We start from the raw sequence: 21,444 nt of genomic DNA on the forward strand, positions 1-21,444 counted from the left end.
CAGTTCATTCAATACATACCATCCTACAATCAGATTCAAAATTGACTACTCCCTAGAAAAGTCAATTTTTTGGACACCACAGTTTCAATCAGCAATGGCTATATTCAACATCCATATACAAGAAACCCACAGACAAATGCAGCTACATCCACAACTCCAGCTTCCACCCTTCACATACAAAAATGTCCATTATTCACAGCCAAGCCACAAGATACCACCGTATCTGTTCTGACCCAGGGGACAGAGATAGGCATCTCAAAATCCTAACTGCATCCTTCAAACAGAAAGGCTATAACCCCAAAATAATCTCCAAGAATATTGCCTCCTCCCTCAAAACACTCAGGGAAAATCTGCTACAGTACAAGGAAAAGAAAGCCACAGACAGAACCCCCCTTGTAGTGACATACAACCCAGAGCTGGAAAAACTGAGGAAAATCATAAGAGATCTGCAGCCACTACTCCAGGAGGATGAATTACTGAAAGAGATATTCCCATCCCCACCAGTGCTGGCCTTCCGACAGCCACCCAATTTAAAACACAAGCTAGTGAGAAGCAAGCTCTCAACAGAGAATGGCACACATCCTTGCAATATATCCAGCTGCAAACTATGCCAAAACATTTCACAGGACCCCACAGTCATTCACAAAGGAAAAATGTTCAACATAAAGGAATCCTTCACATGCTCATCTTCCAATGTAGTATATGTCATCCAGTGTAAAAGATGTGACAAATGGGGCTATATTGGAGAAACAAGCCAGATGCTGAAGAGATTTAATTTACATAGACATCATATAAAAATGCCAGTGCCAATACTTTGATGTTTCACTTATATATGCTGTTACTTTTCAAAATTTGCTTATTTCTGATCTGATGAAGGGCTACCTTCGAACGCTAAAGCGAATGCTACATACCTGTAGAAGGTATTCTCCGAGGACAGCAGGCTGATTGTTCTCACTGATGGGTGACGTCCACGGCAGCCCCTCCAATCGGAAACTTCTCTAGCAAAGGCCTTTGCTAGTCCTCGCGCGCCGATGCGCACCGCGCATGCGCGGCCGTCTTCCCACCCGAACCGGCTCATGTTCGTCAGTCCCATATGTAGCAAGACAAAGACAAGGGAAGACACAACTCCAAAGGGGAGGCAGGCGGGTTTGTGAGAACAATCAGCCTGCTGTCCTCGGAGAATACCTTCTACAGGTATGTAGCATTCGCTTTCTCCGAGGACAAGCAGACTGCTTGTTCTCACTGATGGGGTATCCCTAGCCCCCAGGCTCACTCAAAACAACAAACATGGTCAACTGGGCCTCGCAACGGCGAGGACATAAGTGAGATTGACCTAACAATTTATCCAACTAACTGAGAATGTAGCCTGGAACAGAATAAACATGGGCCTAGGGGGGTGGAGTTGGATTCTAAACCCCGAACAGATTCTGAAGCACTGACTGCCCGAACCGACTGTCGCGTCGGGTATCCTGCTGCAGGCAGTAATGAGATGTGAATGTGTGGACAGATGACCACATCGCAGCTTTGCTAATCTCTTCAATAGTGGCTGACTTCAAGTGGGCCACTGACGCTGCCATGGCTCTAACATTATGAGCCGTGACATGACCCTCAAGAGCCAGCCCGGCCTGGGCGTAAGTGAAGGAAATGCAATCTGCTAGCCAATTGGATATGGTGCGTTTCCCCACAGCCACTCCCCTCCTGTTGGGATCAAAAGAAACAAACAATTGGGCGGACTGTCTGTTGGGCTGTGACCGCTCCAGATAGAAGGCCAATGCTCTCTTGCAGTCCAATGTGTGCAGCTGACGTTCAGCAGGGCAGGAATGAGGACGGGGAAAGAACGTTGGCAAGACAATTGACTGGTTCAGATGGAACTCCGACACAACCTTTGGCAAGAACTTAGGGTGAGTGCGGAGGACTACTCTGTTATGATGAAATTTGGTGTAAGGGGCCTGGGCTACCAGGGCCTGAAGCTCACTGACTCTACGAGCTGAAGTAACTGCCACCAAGAAAATGACCTTCCAGGTCAAGTACTTCAGATGGCAGGAGTTCAGTGGCTCAAAAGGAGGTTTCTTCAGCTGGGTGAGAATGACATTGAGATCCCATGACACTGTAGGAGGTTTGACGGGGGGCTTTGACAAAAGCAAACCTCTCATGAAGCGAACAACTAAAGGCTGTCCTGAGATCGGCTTACCTTCCACACGGTAATGGTATGCACTGATTGCGCTAAGGTGAACCCTTACAGAGTTGGTCTTGAGACCAGACTCAGACAAGTGCAGAAGGTATTCAAGCAGGGTCTGTGTAGGACAAGAGCGAGGATCTAGGGCCTTGCTGTCACACCAGACGGCAAACCTCCTCCATAGAAAGAAGTAACTCCTCTTAGTGGAATCTTTCCTGGAAGCAAGCAAGATGCGGAACACACACCCTCTGACAAACCCAAAGAGGCAAAGTCTACGCTCTCAACATCCAGGCCGTGAGAGCCAGAGACTGGAGGTTGGGATGCAGAAGCGCCCCTTCGTCCTGTGTGATGAGGGTCGGAAAACACTCCAATCTCCACGGTTCTTCGGAGGACAACTCCAGAAGAAGAGGGAACCAGATCTGACGCGGCCAAAAGGGAGCAATCAGAATCATGGTGCCTCGGTCTTGCTTGAGTTTCAACAAAGTCTTCCCCACCAGAGGTATGGGAGGATAAGCATACAGCAGACCTTCTCCCCAGTCCAGGAGGAAGGCATCCGATGCCAGTCTGCCGTGGGCCTGCCTGGAACAGAACTGAGGGACTTTGTGGTTGGCTTGAGATGCAAAGAGATCTACCAAGGGGGTGCCCCACACCTGGAAGATCTGGCGCACTACTCGGGAATTGAGCAACCACTCGTGAGGTTGCATAATCCTGCTCAACCTGTCGGCCAGACTGTTGTTTACGCCTGCCAGATATGTGGTTTGGAGCACCATGCCGTGACAGCGAGCCCACAGCCACATGCTGACGGCTTCCTGACACAGGGGGCAAGATACGGTGCCTCCCTGGTTGTTGATGTAATACATGGCAACCTGGTTGTCTGTCTGAATTTGGATAATTTGGTGGGACAGCCGATCTCTGAAAGCCTTCAGAGAGTTCCAGACCACTCGTAACTCCAGGAGATTGATCTGCAGATCGCGTTCCTGGAGGGACCAGCTTCCCTGGGTGTGAAGCCCATCGACATGAGCCCCCCACCCCAGGAGAGACGCATCCGTAGTCAGCACTTTTTGTGGCTGAGGAATTTGTAAAGGGTGTCCGAGAGTCAAATTGGACCAAATCGTCCACCAATACTGGGGATTTGAGAAAACTCATGGACAGGTGGATCATGTCTTCTAGATCCCCAGCAGCGTGAAACCACTGGGAAGCTAGGGTCCATTGAGCAGATCGCATGTGAAGGCGGGCCATGGGAGTCACATGAACTGTGGAGGCCATGTGGCCCAACAATCTCAACATCTGCCGAGCTGTGATCTGCTGGGACGCTCGCACCCGCGAGACGAGGGACAACAAGTTGTTGGCTCTCGTCTCTGGGAGATAGGCACGAGCCGTCCGAGAATCCAGCAGAGCTCCTATGAATTCGAGTCTCTGTACTGGGAGAAGATGGGACTTTGGGTAATTTATCACAAGCCCCAGTAGCTCCAGGAGGCGAATAGTCATCTGCATGGACTGTAGAGCTCCTGCCTCGGATGTGTTCTTCACCAGCCAATCGTCGAGATAGGGAAACACGTGTACTCCCAGCCTGCGAAGTGCCGCTGCTACTACAGCCAAGCACTTCGTGAACACTCTGGGCGCAGAGGCGAGCCCAAAGGGTAGCACACAGTACTGGAAGTGACGTGTGCCCAGCTGAAATCGCAGATACTGTCTGTGAGCTGGCAGTATCGGGATGTGCGTGTAGGCGTCCTTCAAGTCCAGAGAGCATAGCCAATCGTTTTCCTGTATCATGGGGAGAAGGGTGCCCAGGGAAAGCATCCTGAACTTTTCCTTGACCAGATATTTGTTCAGGGCCCTTAGGTCTAGGATGGGACGCATCCCCCCTGTTTTCTTTTCCACAAGGAAGTACCTGGAATAGAATCCCAGCCCTTCTTGCCCGGATGGCATGGGCTCGACCGCATTGGCGCTGAGAAGGGCGGAGAGTTCCTCTGCAAGTACCTGCTTGTGCTGGAAGCTGTAAGACTGAGCTCCCGGTGGGCAATTTGGAGGTTTGGAGGCCAAATTGAGGGTGTATCCTTGCCGGACTATTTGGAGAACCCACTGGTCGGAGGTTATGAGAGGCCACCTTTGGTGAAAAACTTTCAACCTCCCCCCGACCGGAAGGTCACCCGGCACTGACACGTTGATGTCGGCTATGCTCTGCTGGAGCCAGTCAAAAGCTCGCCCCTTGCTTTTGCTGGGGAGCCGAGGGGCCTTGCTGAGGCGCACGCTGCTGACGAGAGCGAGCGCGCTGGGGCTTAGCCTGGGCCGCAGGCTGTCGAGAAGGAGGATTGTACCTACGCTTACCAGAAGAGTAGGGAACAGTCTTCCTTCCCCCATAAAAACGTCTACCTGTGAGGTAGAAGCTGAAGGCTGCCGGCGGGAGAATTTGTCGAAAGCGGTATCCCGCTGGTGGAGCTGCTCTACCACCTGTTCGACTTTCTCTCCAAAAATATTGTCCGCACGGGAAGGCGAGTCCGCAATCCGCTGCTGGATCCTATTCTCCAGGTGGGAGGCACGCAGCCATGAGAGTCTGTGCATCACCACACCTTGAGCAGCGGCCCTGGATGCCACATCAAAGGTATCATATACCCCTCTGGCCAGGAATTTTCTGCACGCCTTCAGCTGCCTGACCACCTCCTGAAATGGCTTGGCTTGCTCAGGAGGGAGCTTGTCCACCAAGCCCGCCAACTGCCGCACATTGTTCCGCATGTGTATGCTCGTGTAGAGCTGGTAAGACTGGATTTTGGCCACGAGCATAGAGGAATGGTAGGCCTTCCTCCCAAAGGAGTCTAAGGTTCTAGAGTCTTTGCCTGGGGGCGCCGAAGCATGCTCCCTAGAACTCTTAGCCTTCTTTAGGGCCAGATCCACAACTCCAGAGTCGTGAGGCAACTGAGTGTGCATCAGCTCTGGGTCCCCATGGATCCGGTACTAGGACTTGATCTTCTTGGGAATGTGGGGATTACTTAGAGGCTTGGTCCAGTTCGCCAGCAATGTCTTTTTTAGGACATGATGCATGGGCACTGTGGATGCTTGCTTAGGTGGAGAAGGATAGTCCAGGAGCTCAAACATTTCAGCCCTGGGCTCGTCCTCCACAACCACCGGGAAGGGGATGGCCGTAGACATCTCCCGGACAAAGGCCGCAAAAGACAGACTCTCGGGAGGAGAAAGCTGCCTTTCAGGGGAGGGAGTGGGATCAGAAGGAAGGCCATCAGACTCCTCGTCAGAGAAATATCTGATGTCCTCCTCCTCCTCCCACGAGGCCTCACCATCGGTATCAGACACAAGTTCATGAACCTGTGTCTGAAGCCATGCCCGGCTCGACTCCGTGGAAACACGGCCACGGTGTGAGCGTCGAGAGGTAGACTCCCTCGCCAGCACCGGCGAAGCTCCCTCCGCCGAAATAGTCGGGGAGCCTTCCTGGGAGGCGACCGCAGTCGATGTCGGAGACCTCACTCCGGGCAAGGGGCCAGCCGGCGCCTCACTCGATGGTACCGGTGGCGCAAGCACCCCCGGTACCGGAGGGGAAGGGCACAACAGCTCTCCCAGGATCTCTGGAAGAACGGCCCGGAGACTCTCTTGCAGGGTGGCTGTGGAGAAAGACATAGAAGCCAATGCAGGCGTCGAAGTCAGAGTCTGTTCCGGGCGTGGAGGCTTCTCCGGGCTGTCCATGGTGGAGCGCATCGACACCTCCTGAACAGAGGGTGAGCGGTCCTCCCGGTGCCGATGCCTACTGGGTGCCGACTCCCTCAGCGATCCAGAGCTCTCGGTACCGATGCGGGAAGGAGACCGGTGTCGATGCTTCTTTGACTTTTTCAAACGAAGCATGTCACCGGAACTTCCCGGTACCGACGAGGAGGACGTAGAATCCAACCGTCACTTCCTCGGGGCCGAGGCCGAAGAAGGTCGGTCTCGGGGGGCTGTACCGCAGGAGCCCTCAGGGTAGGGGGAGACCCACCCGAAGGCTCACCGCCACCAGCAGGGGAATGGACAGCCCTCACCTGCACTCCGGTCGAAGCACCACCGTCCGACGACATCAGCACTAGTGGAGGTCCCAGTACCACCGACGCCGACGCAGCCTTCCGATGTCTCGGTAACGACGATGCAGAGGGTCGATGCCTCGATGCAGTCGATACCGAGGTCGGAGGTCTTGACGCTGTCGACGTCGATGCACTCGATACCCCTGGTGCTGTTGCCGACGAAGAGCCCGAGAACAACACGTTCCACTGGGCCAATCTCGCTACCTGAGTCCTTTTCTGTAAAAGGGCGCAAAGACTACAGGCCTGCGGGCGGTGCCCAGCCCCCAGACACTGAAGACACGACGCGTGTCTATCAGTGAGCGAGATTACCCGGGCGCACTGGGTGCACTTCTTGAAGCCGCTGGGAGACTTCGATGACATGGGTGGAAAAATCACGCCGGCAAAATCAAAACTCGTAATTGCGGTAACGGCACCAAAAAGAGAGAGAGAGAAAAAAACTCAAACCGAGGCCTCAAAAGGGTCTACCCCGAAACGAAAGTAAACTTAACAGGGCAAAAAACTGGAAATACGGGAAGGGAAAAAAGACCGAAAAGGTCTTTCTCCAAAATTCCCTTTTTTTTTTTTTTTACTGTAGCGAAAAGCCAAAAGACGCGCGAGGGTCAACTTAAGGGGCGCGAACGGCGCAAACACGACCGTCCCGAGCATGGACAAAAGAAGACTGGCGAACACGAGCCGGTTCGGGCGGGAAGATGGCCGCGCATGCGCGGTGCGCATCGGGGCACGAGGACTAGCAAAGGCCTTTGCTAGAGAAGTTTCTGATTGGAGGGGCTGCTGTGGACGTCACCCATCAGTGAGAACAAGCAGCCTGCTTGTCTTCGGAGAATCTAAAAATGTATTGTTAGTCCAATAAAAAAGGTATCTTATTTTCTTTTCTACGTTTTATTTTATTCTATTTCTATTGATTACCTTTAAAAGTGGACTAACATGGCTACCACATGTCTCTACTCTGTGAGTTACTGGTAACCAATGTTCTTTATGTAAGAGGGGTGAAATATGAATATTGGATTCTTTGGAGATGACGGAGGTCAGTGACTTGGAGGTCATGAAGGAGACTATTGAAGTAGTGTAGTTTGGTAATCACAAGTGAATGAATTACAATTCTTAAGGCAGATTTAATAAAAAGCCCGTAGACCGAGTAGAGCTTAAAGAAACACTGTCAGACAACTTGTGAGATATGGACCTGGAAGTTTAAAGTTTGGTCAAACATGATACCTAGGAGGATTTTAACTATAGAAAGGTAATCAATAGAAGTAAAATAAAACATAGAAAAGAAAATAAGATGATACCTTTTTAATTAGACTAACTTAATAAAAAAGGTATAATCTTATTTTCTTTTCTATGTTATATTTTACTTCTATTGATTACCTTTAAAAGTGGACTAACACGGCTACCACATCACTCAACTATAGGAAGAAATGTGATGGGAGTATCAGTCATGGTAATATTTATTTATTCAGAACATTTATACCCCGCTTAATACCACTTAAAGCAGCCTCAAAGCGGCTTACAATGAACTGAGGAAGCAACTACAATTACAATGTCAGTATAAAAGGCTGAAAGATCAGAGGTAGATGGGAAGGGAAGGGAAGGGAAAATGCACTATAAGACTTTGGCCAGATCAGGGGAGATACAAGTACAGTGAATTAAGAAAAAGTGGAAAAAGTCCAAAATGGTCCAAATATGCTGGAAGGAATGGACTTCAGGAGACATCTAGAGGCCAAGGTGTAGGCAGAACCCCCTTTTGCTGCCTGTGCCAGTCTCTGATGGTAGAGAAGGGATGAGATGAGAACGATTGGACAGACCAAGGCGAAAAAGCAGGCTGCAGAAGAAGTTGAAAGAGTCTGGTGACTCTTTTTCCACAGAGCTGGTTATGCGGAGTAGTTGGTCGCCTGGGCTTTACACTGCTGCCATGGTATGGGTTGGTTCTGGGATCACACAGCCCTCCTTCTGTACCACCGCCCCGTGTGCCACTCCCGCTGACAAGATCACGGTTCCATGGCCGCCGGGGCTCCTCCCGCAACGTGGACACCAGGCCTTCCTGCGACGGGACTGTAGCATTAAGCGCGGCTTATGAACCCTGCACTGTGCCCGACAGCACCCACTGCCCATCTCCTCCACCAGCAGCACTTCCTCACTCAAGTCTGCTGCAGATGAATCTCCCCACGGCGCTGCGGGCCTCAACGCCGACCCTCCCGACATTGGCCTCCTTCAGTGTCGCTGGCGGTGATAGAAAAGCAAGCAGGAACCGACCCAAAGACGATCAGAGCTCCGGCAACGGTCCGTCGCGGCGATGGCATCAGCAGCCAACGGCTCCTGCGTCCATTATACGGTGCCCATTTTGTTCTCTATAGTACTTCAGGGTGGCATCTCCTTTCTGGGGAAATCAGAAGTCCCTTTCATTTATCTAGGTTGAGTTTAACTTTCTGCAAGGACTGGAGAGCCGGTTCGCTATTGTGGATAGTTTCCCATTCAGTGACTTCACAGTAAGAATCCTGAAAGGTAACTTTAAAACCACACAAGAATGTAAGACCTTTGAAGTCAGAATGATTGAATATTTTAACACCCAACAGAAAGGACTTAACAAGGATCTGGGGTTCCTAGCCCATTATAAACCATAAAGCTGTATTTCTCTGTTGATCACCCCACCCCTCACCTATCCACACCCATCCTGTTAGAATATCAATGATATGCTTTGATGTCCCCATGCATACCTCCTACCCACCCCCATCCTCCCACCCTGTCAGACTGTCATAGTAATGCTTGAATGTTTTCACTTATATACACTGTCAGCTAGCACATTTGCTTATTTCCGATCTGACAAAGAAGGGCAACCTTCGAAAGCTAATCAAGAAATGTATTAAGTTATGTCCAATAAAAAAGGTATCATCTTATTTTCTTTTCCATGTTTTATTTTGTTTGATTTCTATTGATAACCTTAAGAGTGGACTAACACGGCTACCACACTCCTCTACCATTCAGATCAGAAATTTCTTGAGTACTTCCATTAGGTAATACTGCAATGATGTGGATGTCATTGGAATACACACAGGCCAATAAGCCTAGTGCTTGAACAACAATCAGGCAGGGAGCCATTAAGAAATTCAATAGTATAGGGGCCAGGATAGAACCTTGGGGAACCCCACAATCCAGAGACTAAGTATCAGAACCTAACCAATGATTTTTCAGAGTTTGTGTCCCATGATTTGTGATGTAAACCTGCTGTCCAATTAATCCATGCTATAATGTTTTCATTAAAAGGGCAAGGAGCCTGAGTGGAGCTGTATGAATTCACTGATTAAGTAAGACATGGGTCTCTCTCCGCAAAGGCCTTTATCAGTGTTATGTGGCAAAGGCCTTTATCAGTGTTGTGTGTGTGTTTGTGTGGATTTCTTTCCCTTGGCCCCCCTAGAGATGGGAGTAAAGAGCCAGATATGCAACCTACCCAGGTAGGGGTAACAAGCAATCAGTGCAACTGCCATGAGCAGAATGAAAGAAATAGATGTGGGGAGGGGATATGACATCATCTAATAGCATCTCCCAATCCATAAAATCCACCAGCCATTGTGTCACTGGTTTTCTATAATTTTCCCCTCAAACTGGAGATTAGCCATTGGGTGGTAATTGCTCACATCCATTGAATCTAAATTATCCCTTGGTGAGAAAGTTGAATTGTTGCAATCCCAGTGACGGAGACTAAGGAGGAGTTAAATCAATCTGCTGCTGCTTTGGGGGGCTTGGAAAAGCAAGTTGGAGAATTATAGACTGTTCAAAGACCCCTTATTAAGGACAAATTCTTGATACATGGTAAATTGGAGTCCATTGAGAATCAGTTGAGGTGTTTAAATTTAAGATTTGTGGATTTCCCCAAATCTCTTCTACTGTCACCTGTAGAGATGGTCCAAAAATATCTAAGAGAAGAGGTACAATTCACAGCAGACACTATCAGGGTTATTTTCGAAAGAGAAGGATGCCCATCTTTTGATACAAACCAGGAGATTTTGGGTGTCCCCAACTGCTTTCTGTCGCGGGGACGACCAAAGTTCCCAGGGGCGTGTTGGAGGCGTAGCGAAGGCGGGTCTTGGGCGTGCCTAACACATGGGCGTCCTCGACCCATAATCGAAAAAAAAGGGCGTCCCTGACGAGCACTTGGATGACTTGACTTGGTCCTTTTTTTCTTACGACTAAACCACGAAAAGGTGCCCGAACTGACCAGATGACCTCCCCTTACGCCCCCAGTGGTCACTAACCCCCTCCCACCCTCAAAAAATATTTTTTGCCAGCCTCAAATATCATACCCAGCTCCATGACAGCAGTATGCAGGTCCCTGGAGCAGTTTTAGTGGGTACAGTGCACTTCAGGCAGGCGGACCCAGGCCCATCCCCCACTACCTGTTACACTAGTGGTGGTAAATGTGAGCCCTCCAAAACCCACCAGAAACCCACTGTACCCACATCTAGGTGCCCCTTCACCTGTAAGGGCTATGGTAGTGGTGTACAATGGTGGGTAGTGGGTTTTGGGGGGGGGGGGTTGGGGGCTCAGCACACAAGGTAAGGGAGCTATGTACCTGGGAGCAATTTCTGAAGTCCACTGCAGTACCCCCTAGGGTGCCCGGTTGATGTCCTGGCATGTCAGGGGGACCAGTGCACTACGAATGCTGGCTCCTTCCACGACCAAAGGCCTTGCATTTTGTCGTTTCTGAGATGGGCGTCCTTAGTTTCCATTATCGCCGAAAATCAAAAACGACCAAGGCTAAGGATGACCATCTCTAGGGACGACCTAAATGTCAAGATTTGGGCATCCCCGAATGTATTATCGAAACGAAATATGGACGCCCATTTTGTTTTGATAATATGGGTTTCCCCGCTCCTTCACCAGTACGTCCTGCGAGGATGTCCTCAGGAAAACTTGGATGCCCCTTTCAATTATACCCCTCTATGGGGCTCACTTTCAAAGCACTCAGACTTACAAAGTTCCATAGGTTACCATGCAACTTTGTAAGTCTAAGTGCTTTGAAAATACACCTCTATGCCTCCTATCTCAAGGGCATATTATATATCATCTGGGAATCAGCAGACAGATGTTTCTGAGGACAGTTTGGAATTCACTAACTTTCTTGAAAGCTCCCAACAGGAGGTGCTTTCCCAAGCAACTATAATATCAACGTTTACCCTCGAGCCTGACAGTAACTAGGTTTTGAGACTTTATTTTCATCATAAGGATGATTTGTTTCTGGGCCGTAGAATTTTTATATTTCTTGATTTCTCCCGTGCCACATAGGCAAGACGTAAGGCTTTTTTAGCCTTAAGATCGCAGGTGTTGGCATTGGGGGCTACTTTTTTCCTACAGTTTCCCTGTAAATGTTGTATTAAATTTGAGGGTAATAGTTATGTCATCTTTGACTCGAAGCAATTGAAGAGTTTCATTGATGGCAAGAAATCTTCATCTAATCTAGTGGTCACTATACTCCATCATAGGTACAATGAATGGATATTCCACCTCCAGTACTATGTGATACTCCCTATTGATAAGTTTCTCTGTATTTTTTCCTTTTTATTAGAGCGTCTGTGTGTTCTCTGACAAAAGCCCTTTTTCTTCTCCTCCCTCTTATATTTCCTGTATTATGTAATATTGCAATAATTTGCTTTCCTATGGTTATTCTACTTTTGAGATAAGAATTGATATTGTAATATTATATCCATTCAAGTTATTCTTGATAATTTGTAATTGGAAATTATTAATAATAATAATAATAAGAAGAAGAAGAAGAAGAAGAAGAAGAATTTAAATTATCCCACCAGTAGTGGTTGGATAACCATGTTTTTCAGAGAGGAATGGAAAACCCCTGTCTACAGAAAAACATTTATTTTAATTTGTAATCTATCTAAGAAAGGCTCACCAGCTCCTTTTATCAATCAAGTTGGACATGGATCAAAGTGACAAGAGATAGATGTATCACAGTGGTTTCAGTGCACTTTCCAAATCATCCCTGGATACATGGGCAAAAGCCACTAGCAGCTTTCATCTCTTCCAAATTTCTGCTGCTTTGATTCGTTGTATAGCATCCCGTCAAGTGAATCCCTAGAACAGTCCATACAGCTGATTCTATCATTTTCTATTATCTAACATAGATGATTTTATTCCTAAAGCTTCCTGCTATATCTTCATTCCAGGGAATGCCAGAGATCTAACCCTCTAAATACTTCTAATATCTATTAGCTTTACACTGAGTCAAACATACCTATATGCATTTATTTATTGCATGCTTCATAGCTCTCACATATTGAGTAGCTTGGACATATGTGCACTCAATGCTTCCATAATCATATATGTCGCCCATAAATGCTCCTTCCTTTGGGTATACCTTAAAATCCGCAGTATCAAGGGGAAGATCTGATGGATACCACTTTATCCAGCATGGTCCTCCAATCACTATCCAATATCTCTACCATACCTTCTATCATAATGGATGGAAAGTTATCGTAGAAAGGGCCCAACACCTCACCCACACATGTGAAGGCTAATTTTAAATCAAGTTGCCTAGGTTTGGAGGTGGAAAAAGAATCGGTTTTTAGCCTATTTTATATAGCCCAAATCCAGCAGAAAAAATTCTTATATTGATCCAGAACAAGCGTAAATGTTAACGTGTAAAGTGCACATGCAAATTATGATTCTACTCACACTTTGCTGAAATTCCTCCCCTGAATAGCCATTCTCTAAAGTTGTGTACAAGTACACACCACTAGTAAAACATGCTTTTACGTGTGAGAAGGGTTTATAAAATTACCTCCTTAGGGTCCAGGGTAGTACAAGAGCTCACAAAGCAAGACTCTGCTAGTGACATGAGATGGGTTGTCAGATCTCTTAACCTAGGCTAGTGGTCTCCAACACACGACTCCCGCCATCCATTTTTGTGACCCTCATATCCAGCGACCCCTGCCGCTACTGTGGGTAGAGAAAAGTCCCTGTGAAGCACATCTGGGTCACGTGTGCCTGCGTGGTCACATTGATGTGCATGCATGAACACACAAATGCAAATGATGGACTCACCTCTCTCCATGCGTACACATGGAAGAGTCCGCAATTCGGGACAGGGCATCCGCATTCCCGTGTAATTTCCCCGCTCGATGCTAAATCTCAAAAGAGAAAGCTTGCAAGGCTAAATACCAGCAGGTAAGCCTGGCGTTCTGACCCTGCATTTGTTGGAGCCATTTTAAGGGAGCGTGGTCAGTAATCAAAATAAATGGGTTACCCTGAAGGTAGTATTTCAACGCTTCTATGGCCCATTTTATGGCTAAACACTCTTTCTCAATAACAGCATAATGCTGTTCTGCCGGGTGCAACTTCCTACTTAGGAAAAGGACCGGGTGCTCCTCGCCTCTAAACTCTTGGGACAACACCGCTCCTAGACCTATCTCTGAGGCATCTGTTTGTAAGAGGGTTTTTCAAAATCTATCCCCTTTAAGTCTGGTTCCTGACATAAAAGGTCTTTCAACCTCTGGAATTCTAGCCGCCCTGTTTCAGTCCAACTTAGGATGTTAGGACAACATTTCCTAAGCATATCCGTTAAGGTGCTTGACCTCTCTGCAAATCTGGGGATGAATCTGCGGTAGTATCCAATCAGCCCTAAGAACCCTCTCTATTGTTTTTTGGTGTGTGGCAAGGGAAACTCACGTACACCCTGCACCTTATCTGTCATGGGCTTGATCATCCCCCCTCCTACAATGTACCCTAAATATTTCACCTCTTCGCTAGCACACACTTTTCGGGTTCATGGTTAGGCCTGCCCACCTAAGGGATTCTAGTACTACTCTGACTTTGGGCAAATGGGACTCCCAATCAGGACTGAAAATGATAATATCGTCCATGTAGGCTGCTGCATAATCAGCGTGCCACCTCAACAGCTGGTCAGCCAACCGTTGGCAGCACGCAGCTGCCCCATTAAGTCCAAACGGCATTTTCTTGAAGTGAAATAACCCAATAGGAGTACTGAATGCTGCCTTTGGCTTAGAGCCCTCAGTCAGTGGTACCTGCCAATACCCTTTCGTGAGGTCTAATGTGGTCAAAAAGTGGGCCCTGCCCAATTTGTCGAGTAAATCGTCTATACATGGCATGGGGTAAGCATCGAATTGGGATATGGCATTAAACCTCCTAAAGTCTATGCAGAACCTCTGAGACCCATCACTCTTTGGTACCAGGACCACCGGACTAGACCATGGACTACTCGATTCCTCGATCACCCCCAGGTCTAGCATTTCCTGTACTTGCCTCACAATTTCTTTCCTCTTATGCTCAGGTATCCTATAGGTTCTTTGCCTTATAATCTTCCCCGGTTCAGTAAGGATGTCATGGGAAACCAGGTGGGTCTCTCTTGGGAGGGCATTGATAACATCCCTGTACTCCCCTAGCATTTCCCTAACCAACATATGTTGCCTATGCGATAGAAAGCCCCCAATAACCGGATCCCCTTACATAAGTACATAAGCACCGCCATACTGGGAAAAGACCAAGGGTCCATCAAGTCCAGCATCCTGTCTCCGTCAGTGGCCAATCCAGGCTTCAAGAACCCGGCAACCCCCCCCCCCCCCCCCCCCCCAAAAAAAAAAAAAAAAAAAAATTAATAATGTTCAATGGACTTTTCCCTCAGGAATCTGTTTAAACCCCCTTTAAATTCCATAAGGCCAGCTGCTGTCACCACATTCTCCGGCAACGAGTTCCAGAGTCTAACAACACGCTGAGTAAAGAAAAACTTTCTCCTATTTGTTTTAAATCTACCATATTCTAGCTTCATCTTGTGTCCCCTGGTTTTGTTGTTGTTTCAAAGTGTAAACAAATGCTTCACATCTGTCCGCTCTACTCCGCTCATTATCTTGTAGACTTCTATCATATCACCCCTCAGCCACCTTTTCTCCAAGCTGAAGAGCCCTAACCTTCTCAGCCTTTCCTCATAGGGAAGTCATTCCATTCGCTTTATCATTTTCGTCGCCCTTCCCTGCACCTTTTCTAATTCCTTTTACCGCCCCCCTTTACCCCTCTCAGCCTGAGTTCCCCTGTCTGACCCGAGTTCCCCCGTTAGCAGCACACTTCAATCCAGCATTGATCCCCCCTCAGGTACCTCTTACCTGGGGTAACCGCTGGTCTTCACTTTGCTAAGGGTGGCCTTGTCAGTTTCACTCCGGCTGCTCCATGGTTGCTTCAATCAGGTCTCATCTGTGGTGCCACTGTAATAACCTGATAGTAATCCCACTGGGATGGTGGTCAGCTCACTAGTGCTTCTCCCTGCAGGACTGCCGGAAACCGGGTGATTAGCAATCCAGCTTTCTCCCCTTCAGTGGTCCGATCACAAAGTCTCTCAAGGCACTCAGGCAGTTAGTGAAAGCCTGTTTATTCCTCTGCACCCACGTCCCCTTCCCCCAACACAGTTCGCATAAGCAGTTTATGTAAAGCACTGCCCCCAACGCAGTAATTAAAAAAAACATTCAAAATCTCAGCAAAACTCCCCCTGTGTGAATTCCAGTTCCAAAGTTCAAACTTCCTAGTTTTTCACTGTTAAAGTCTTTCCTCCTGAGTGGTTGTAGGATGGCAGCACACCTGCCTCTACACAGCAACTGGACTCCTGTGACCACCCCACTGCCTTCAAACCCTTGCAATCCTCCACCAGAGTACAATTACAGTCCACATCCATTTGTTCATCCAAACCTGGCAGTCCTGCACTCTCTCCTTCTCCTGCTTCCACACACTCCATTAACTCTGGCTCCTTCCCAGCCTGTCGGTTAGCTTCCCCCTCTGCCTCCCAGGTGGAAGGCATCTTGTATTGATTTTTGAACCAGGGAAATTGAGTCTTCCCATTACTGCTCCCCCTCCTGGTCATTGAGCGCCATAGCTGCTGCTCCCGCCAGTCTTTCCCTCCACCTCCCCAATGTGAAGTCCCTGACAGGTTTTTGAATTCACCTTCCTGCTTCCCTTTCCCACTACCTTCTGGGATGTGTAGTTTGGCCCCGCACCTCATCCTGCCTGGCTTGAATTCTCCCACCTTATCACAATACGCATGTATGTGTGAACATACATGCATATATGCTAGCATTGCCAACTAAGAATTATTCTTCAAATACCAGCTTACCTTACATGGTGCACATTTGCAAGGGGATCTACACAGGGATGGAGCATGAGCGAGATAGAACACTATAAGCTACACAAGTAGCTGCTGCATTTAGGAGCTCACACTTACACCAATTCTATGCCACTAGTGCGCATGCCTATATGATACGCATAGCGAAACTGGGTTACGCTAGTAGTCTATAACTGAACTAAGGCTTCTACTACTTGCTCTCAGGGCACCTAAATGGCAGTGTCCAGTTACAGAGTTGCCCTCAAAATGTCAAAGAATATAGTTGAATGGTCTGAAAAGGGGACCTCATCCATAACCACCTTCCTAACCCTAATATTTTGTTCCTTTTTACTAGAAATAGTTTCAGAGTATATTTTAATACCATGACTTGGAAAGTTAATTAATTTATATTCTGCATAATTTACTATGCAGAGAACAAAAATCACATACATAATCATAAATCACATCCTATACAGCTAAAAAGAATAAAACAAAACCCATTCATCTTACACATAAAGGGGTCCTTTTACCAAACGGCGGTAAAGGGGGCCCTGCAGCGGTATTGTCACACAGGTTTGCTGTGTGCTGAGGCCCCTTTTTACCACTTCCAGTAAAAGGTTTTTTTTCTTTTAAGGAAGGAAATGGCCTTGCAGTAAGTTAAACATTTGCCGCGCAGCCATTTCCTGGGGGATCCCTTACTACCTCCTATTTAGGAGGCGGTAGGAGCTACAGCGGTGGGAAAACAATTTAGCACCGGAATTGGCATGTGGCAGGAGTTGTAACTACCACTGGGCTCCCATGAGAGCCTGGTAGTAGGGCCAAATCGCTGCGCGCCAAGCCTGCACAACCCCTACTGCCCTTTTGTAAAATGGCCCCAAAATGAGTAGAGTTGGGTCAATACTTATAAAGGTTTATAGATGTGAAGTATTATAATAGCAGGTATGGTCCGGTACATCATAACTGAGTGAAGAGCACTATTAGAATCAGCTGCAGAAAATATTTCCAGTTCCAAATATTCACAAGGCCAGATTTTAGCCAAACCTATTAGAATTTCACATAAAAGTAATCTGCTTAATTATTTTCTACATCCTTCAAAACAGATGTTAATTAAGGTGGTTACTGGGATTCAGACAGTTATTTTTATGTTGGGTGGCTTTTGTAATGCCATTTCATTCCTTGGCAAGTTCTTACTTTGTTTAGACTCAAAAGCATTTTATTCACTATACCACTGTTGTTATGCCTTAACAACGATTCAATATTTACCCTCCCCCTTTCTTCTTGTCACATTGCCTTTATAGCATCTATACTCAGTAGATCCGCTGCTGACTCTTTGTTTATATTATTCACTTATCGACTGTTTTTTTGGACACTAAAACTGTGATTTAAACTGGACATACATCTGATGATACCCTATTTGAATGCTGTACGTCACCAGTCTTTTTCAGAGCTGTTGTAGCTAGCAAAATACTACTGTGAAACTTCAATATGGGTGAGTTTTATTCTTATCAATATGTTTAAATCATTTTTATTGAAACTGCAATTACACTAATAACATGTACAACATACACAATTTTCTGTTTGCTGAACCCAGCCTGCTATGTTACAATCAATGTTTATAACATCTATCCAAAACAGTTACATGTCCCATGTGATTTGCTTTTTCTTTTTTACTAGATTCCTTCCCCACCCTTCCCTCCCTCTTCTCTAACCCCCATGCTCATTCCTGTGTGTTCTTCACCCCCCTACATCCCTCCCCCTCCCCCCTTCCTGTATGTGTCTCTTGTACATGTGCTCATCCATTTTTCTCCAAACCTCAGGGCAGCCCGTTGAGCACTTCACTACGCGCTCGGGGCGATATCTTGTTTATGTATTTCCCCCAGATACTTAGGAACCGTGTCCTTCTCTTTGGTGTCAGGCATGCCCCTCTTGCCTCCCAAAGCATCAGTTGATGTAGTCTGTTCCTCCAGTACCAATGAGAGGGAGGCATGTCCACCACCCAGTGGTTGAGAATGCACTTTTTCCCTACTATGCATGCTTTGCTCATAAACATCTGCTCCCCTTGAATCCCAACCCCCCACTGCCCAGGGATACCCAGTATCATTTTCGCAAAGGTGAGAGCAATTGGGTACCCCAGCACCTCTCCCATGTATCTGCCTAGTTTCCACCAGAAGGCTTTGAGAGCTCTACACTGCCATAGGCAATGCACCAGTGTTGCACTGTTCTGTTTACATTTCGGGCAGCTGTCTGAAGACACTACTTTAGCATGGAAAGCCCTTCTAGGAGAAAAGTACGCTCTGTGTAAAATTCTAAACTGACAATCTTGCAGTTCTGCACTATAGACCACCTTCGGTATACCCATCAGTGCTTGCTTTATATGATGCTCAGAAATTTGTTGTTGCGCTTCCGCGCTCCACCTCGTTGCCACCTCTGATACTTGCTTTTCTGGTTGCCCTTTCTCTAACTCTTTGCGGAACCAGGAGACTGAAACCTGCCCCAATGCATCCCCCTCCATAAATTCCCTTTGTTGTCTCCCAAATCTAAGGGACAACCCCTCCTTCACTAGGCTACGCACATAATGTGCTAATTGTTGATAGGCAAAGAGCACCGCCAATCCCCCCGAACATCTTTGTTGGAAATCAGCCAATGAAATCAAGGTGCCATCCTCTTGAAGAAAACTCTCTACTAGCTCTACGCCCTGTTCCTGCAATCTACGAAACACAGCATTTTCCCTGCCTGGGGTGAAATCGTCATTCCCAGCCAGTGAAAGGAATACACTGGAACCCGGGTCCTGTCCCCACCTTTGCAGTAGCTCCCGCCACACCTTCCTCAACGGCCCCAGCAACATGCTTTCTCTAAGTCTAACAGGTAACTGCCCTAGCCGTTTAACATGGAGTAAATTGTTCATATGCCACGGGAAGAAATATGCCCTTTCCAATCCTACATCCGTGTATGTGGTCGAGCCCAGGAGCCAGTCCCGCAGATGTCGTAGGAGGCATGCCTGGTTGTACGCCCACATATCCGGCAATCCTAACCCCCCCACCCTCCAGTTCCCTAATAGCTGTTGCCACTTCATCTTAGGTTTCTTGCCAGCCCAACAGAACTTCATCACTATTCTTCTGAGTGTCCCCAGTTCCCGCCTTGCCAACCACAAAGGAAGGGCCTGTAATACATAGAGCCATCGTGGAAATACTATCATACGGAACAACTGTATCCGCCCCGTTAACGACACAGGGAGCATAGACCATCTTGCCAACTGCTCTTTGGTGTCACTTAGCAATTTGGCAATATTAAGGTCGTAAATCTGCCTGGTATCCATTGGAAGTTGTATTCCCAGATATTTAAAAGAACCCTGCGCCCATCTCAATGGAAAACCATCCCCCCACCCCCTTTGTAGTTCTTCAGAGCTGGCTAGGGCCTCTGACTTCGAAAGATTTAACCGGAACCCCGAAAAGTCCCCATACTCCTCTAAGCTTTCCATAAGATATGGCAGGGAGCGCCTCGGGTCCGTGATTAGCACCAATAGATCATCCGCAAATGCAGCTGTCTTGAAGGTATGCTCTCGAATCACCACCCCTCGAATATCTACATTATTTTGAATCTCCCTCAGAAGGGGGTCTAACGCTAGAATAAATAGAAGCGGTGACAGTGGACAACCTTGTCTTGTCCCTCTCCCTATCGGGAACCATTCAGACTGCAGACCATTCGCATGTATCTGCGCCTGAGGGTCTGCGTATAGTGTTCTCACCGCCTTCTCAAACAATCCTGTGATCCCATAAGCTCGCAGCGCTCCAAACAGGTATCCCCAGTCCACTCTGTCGAACGCTTTCTCAGCGTCGAAGCTGATGAGCAGAGCCGGGGTCTGTTCCATTCTGACTCTCTCTAACGCAACCCATATTCGCCTCATATTCTTAGCTATCACCCTCCCACATGTAAATCCCACTTGGGAGTCTATAACCAAAGTTGGCAGATACCTCGCTAATCGATTTGCTAAAATCTTTGCCAGGAGTTTTAACTCAACATTTAGTAGTGAAATTGGTCTATACGAGTCTGGTCTATCTGCTGGTTTACCTGCCTTGGGCAGCACGCTGATTTGTGCCCTATTCAGATGCCGTGGCAACTGCCCCTGCTGAATGGCTGCATTAAATACTGCCGCAAGCAATGGGCTCACCTCAGCATTCAATATTTTGAAAATTCACTTCTCCAGCCATCCGGCCCCGGAGCCTTCCCTAGTTTACTCCCCTTAATCACTAATTCTACTTCCTCCTCAGTAATGGGTGTGTTCAGCACCTCTGCTTCTTCCGTAGATACCTTTGGTAGGTCCATGCTATGTAGGTACGTCCCACTGGGGCGTACTAAATCTTCCTGTTTTGTGTATAGCCTGCCAAAGAAATCCCTTAGGATGGCCACTATGCCCTCGTCTGTATTTACCCGTATTCCTGCGCTATCCTCCATTGTGAGGATTTTCTTAGCACTAAGCCTCTGGGAGGCGAGTCGGGCCAAAAACCTCCCACTTTTGTTGGCAAACCTATATAACTGATACTTATAATATATGTTTGCTTTCTGAGTCTTCTCCTGCAGAAGTTCATTTAAGGCCTGTTGTGTCTCTAGCAGTCGCCTTCTCACGCCCAGATCATGACCCTTTCCGTACTTCTTTCTCAATGCCACCACCTGCTTCTCCAATCTATGCACCTCCCTATTCCTTGCTCTCTTTTTGAAGGCCAGATAAGAGATTATGTCCCCCCTGAGGACGACCTTAGCCGTCTCCCAAAAGAGGACTGGATCTGACCTATGCTGTTCATTGTGAGCACTATATTCCCTCCATTTCTCCACCAGGAAAGGCCAAAATTGAGCGTCCCGATACAGGTATGCGGGAAAGCGCCAAGTTCCCAGTGTGGATCTCCCCCCTCCCAACCGGATCTGCATTCTCACCCAAGCATGATCAGAGACCATGATTGGGCCTATTTGAGCTTCCTCCACTTTGGTGATAAGCTCCCTTGAAAGCATTATGTAATCTATTCTAGATAGTGTATGATGGGCTCTGGAGAGGTGTGTAAAGTCCTTATCTATCAGATGTAACAATCTCCAAACATCTACCAACTCTA

Source organism: Microcaecilia unicolor, chromosome 4 (assembly GCF_901765095.1).
Source record: "Microcaecilia unicolor chromosome 4, aMicUni1.1, whole genome shotgun sequence".
Classification (NCBI taxonomy): Eukaryota; Metazoa; Chordata; class Amphibia; order Gymnophiona; family Siphonopidae; genus Microcaecilia; species Microcaecilia unicolor.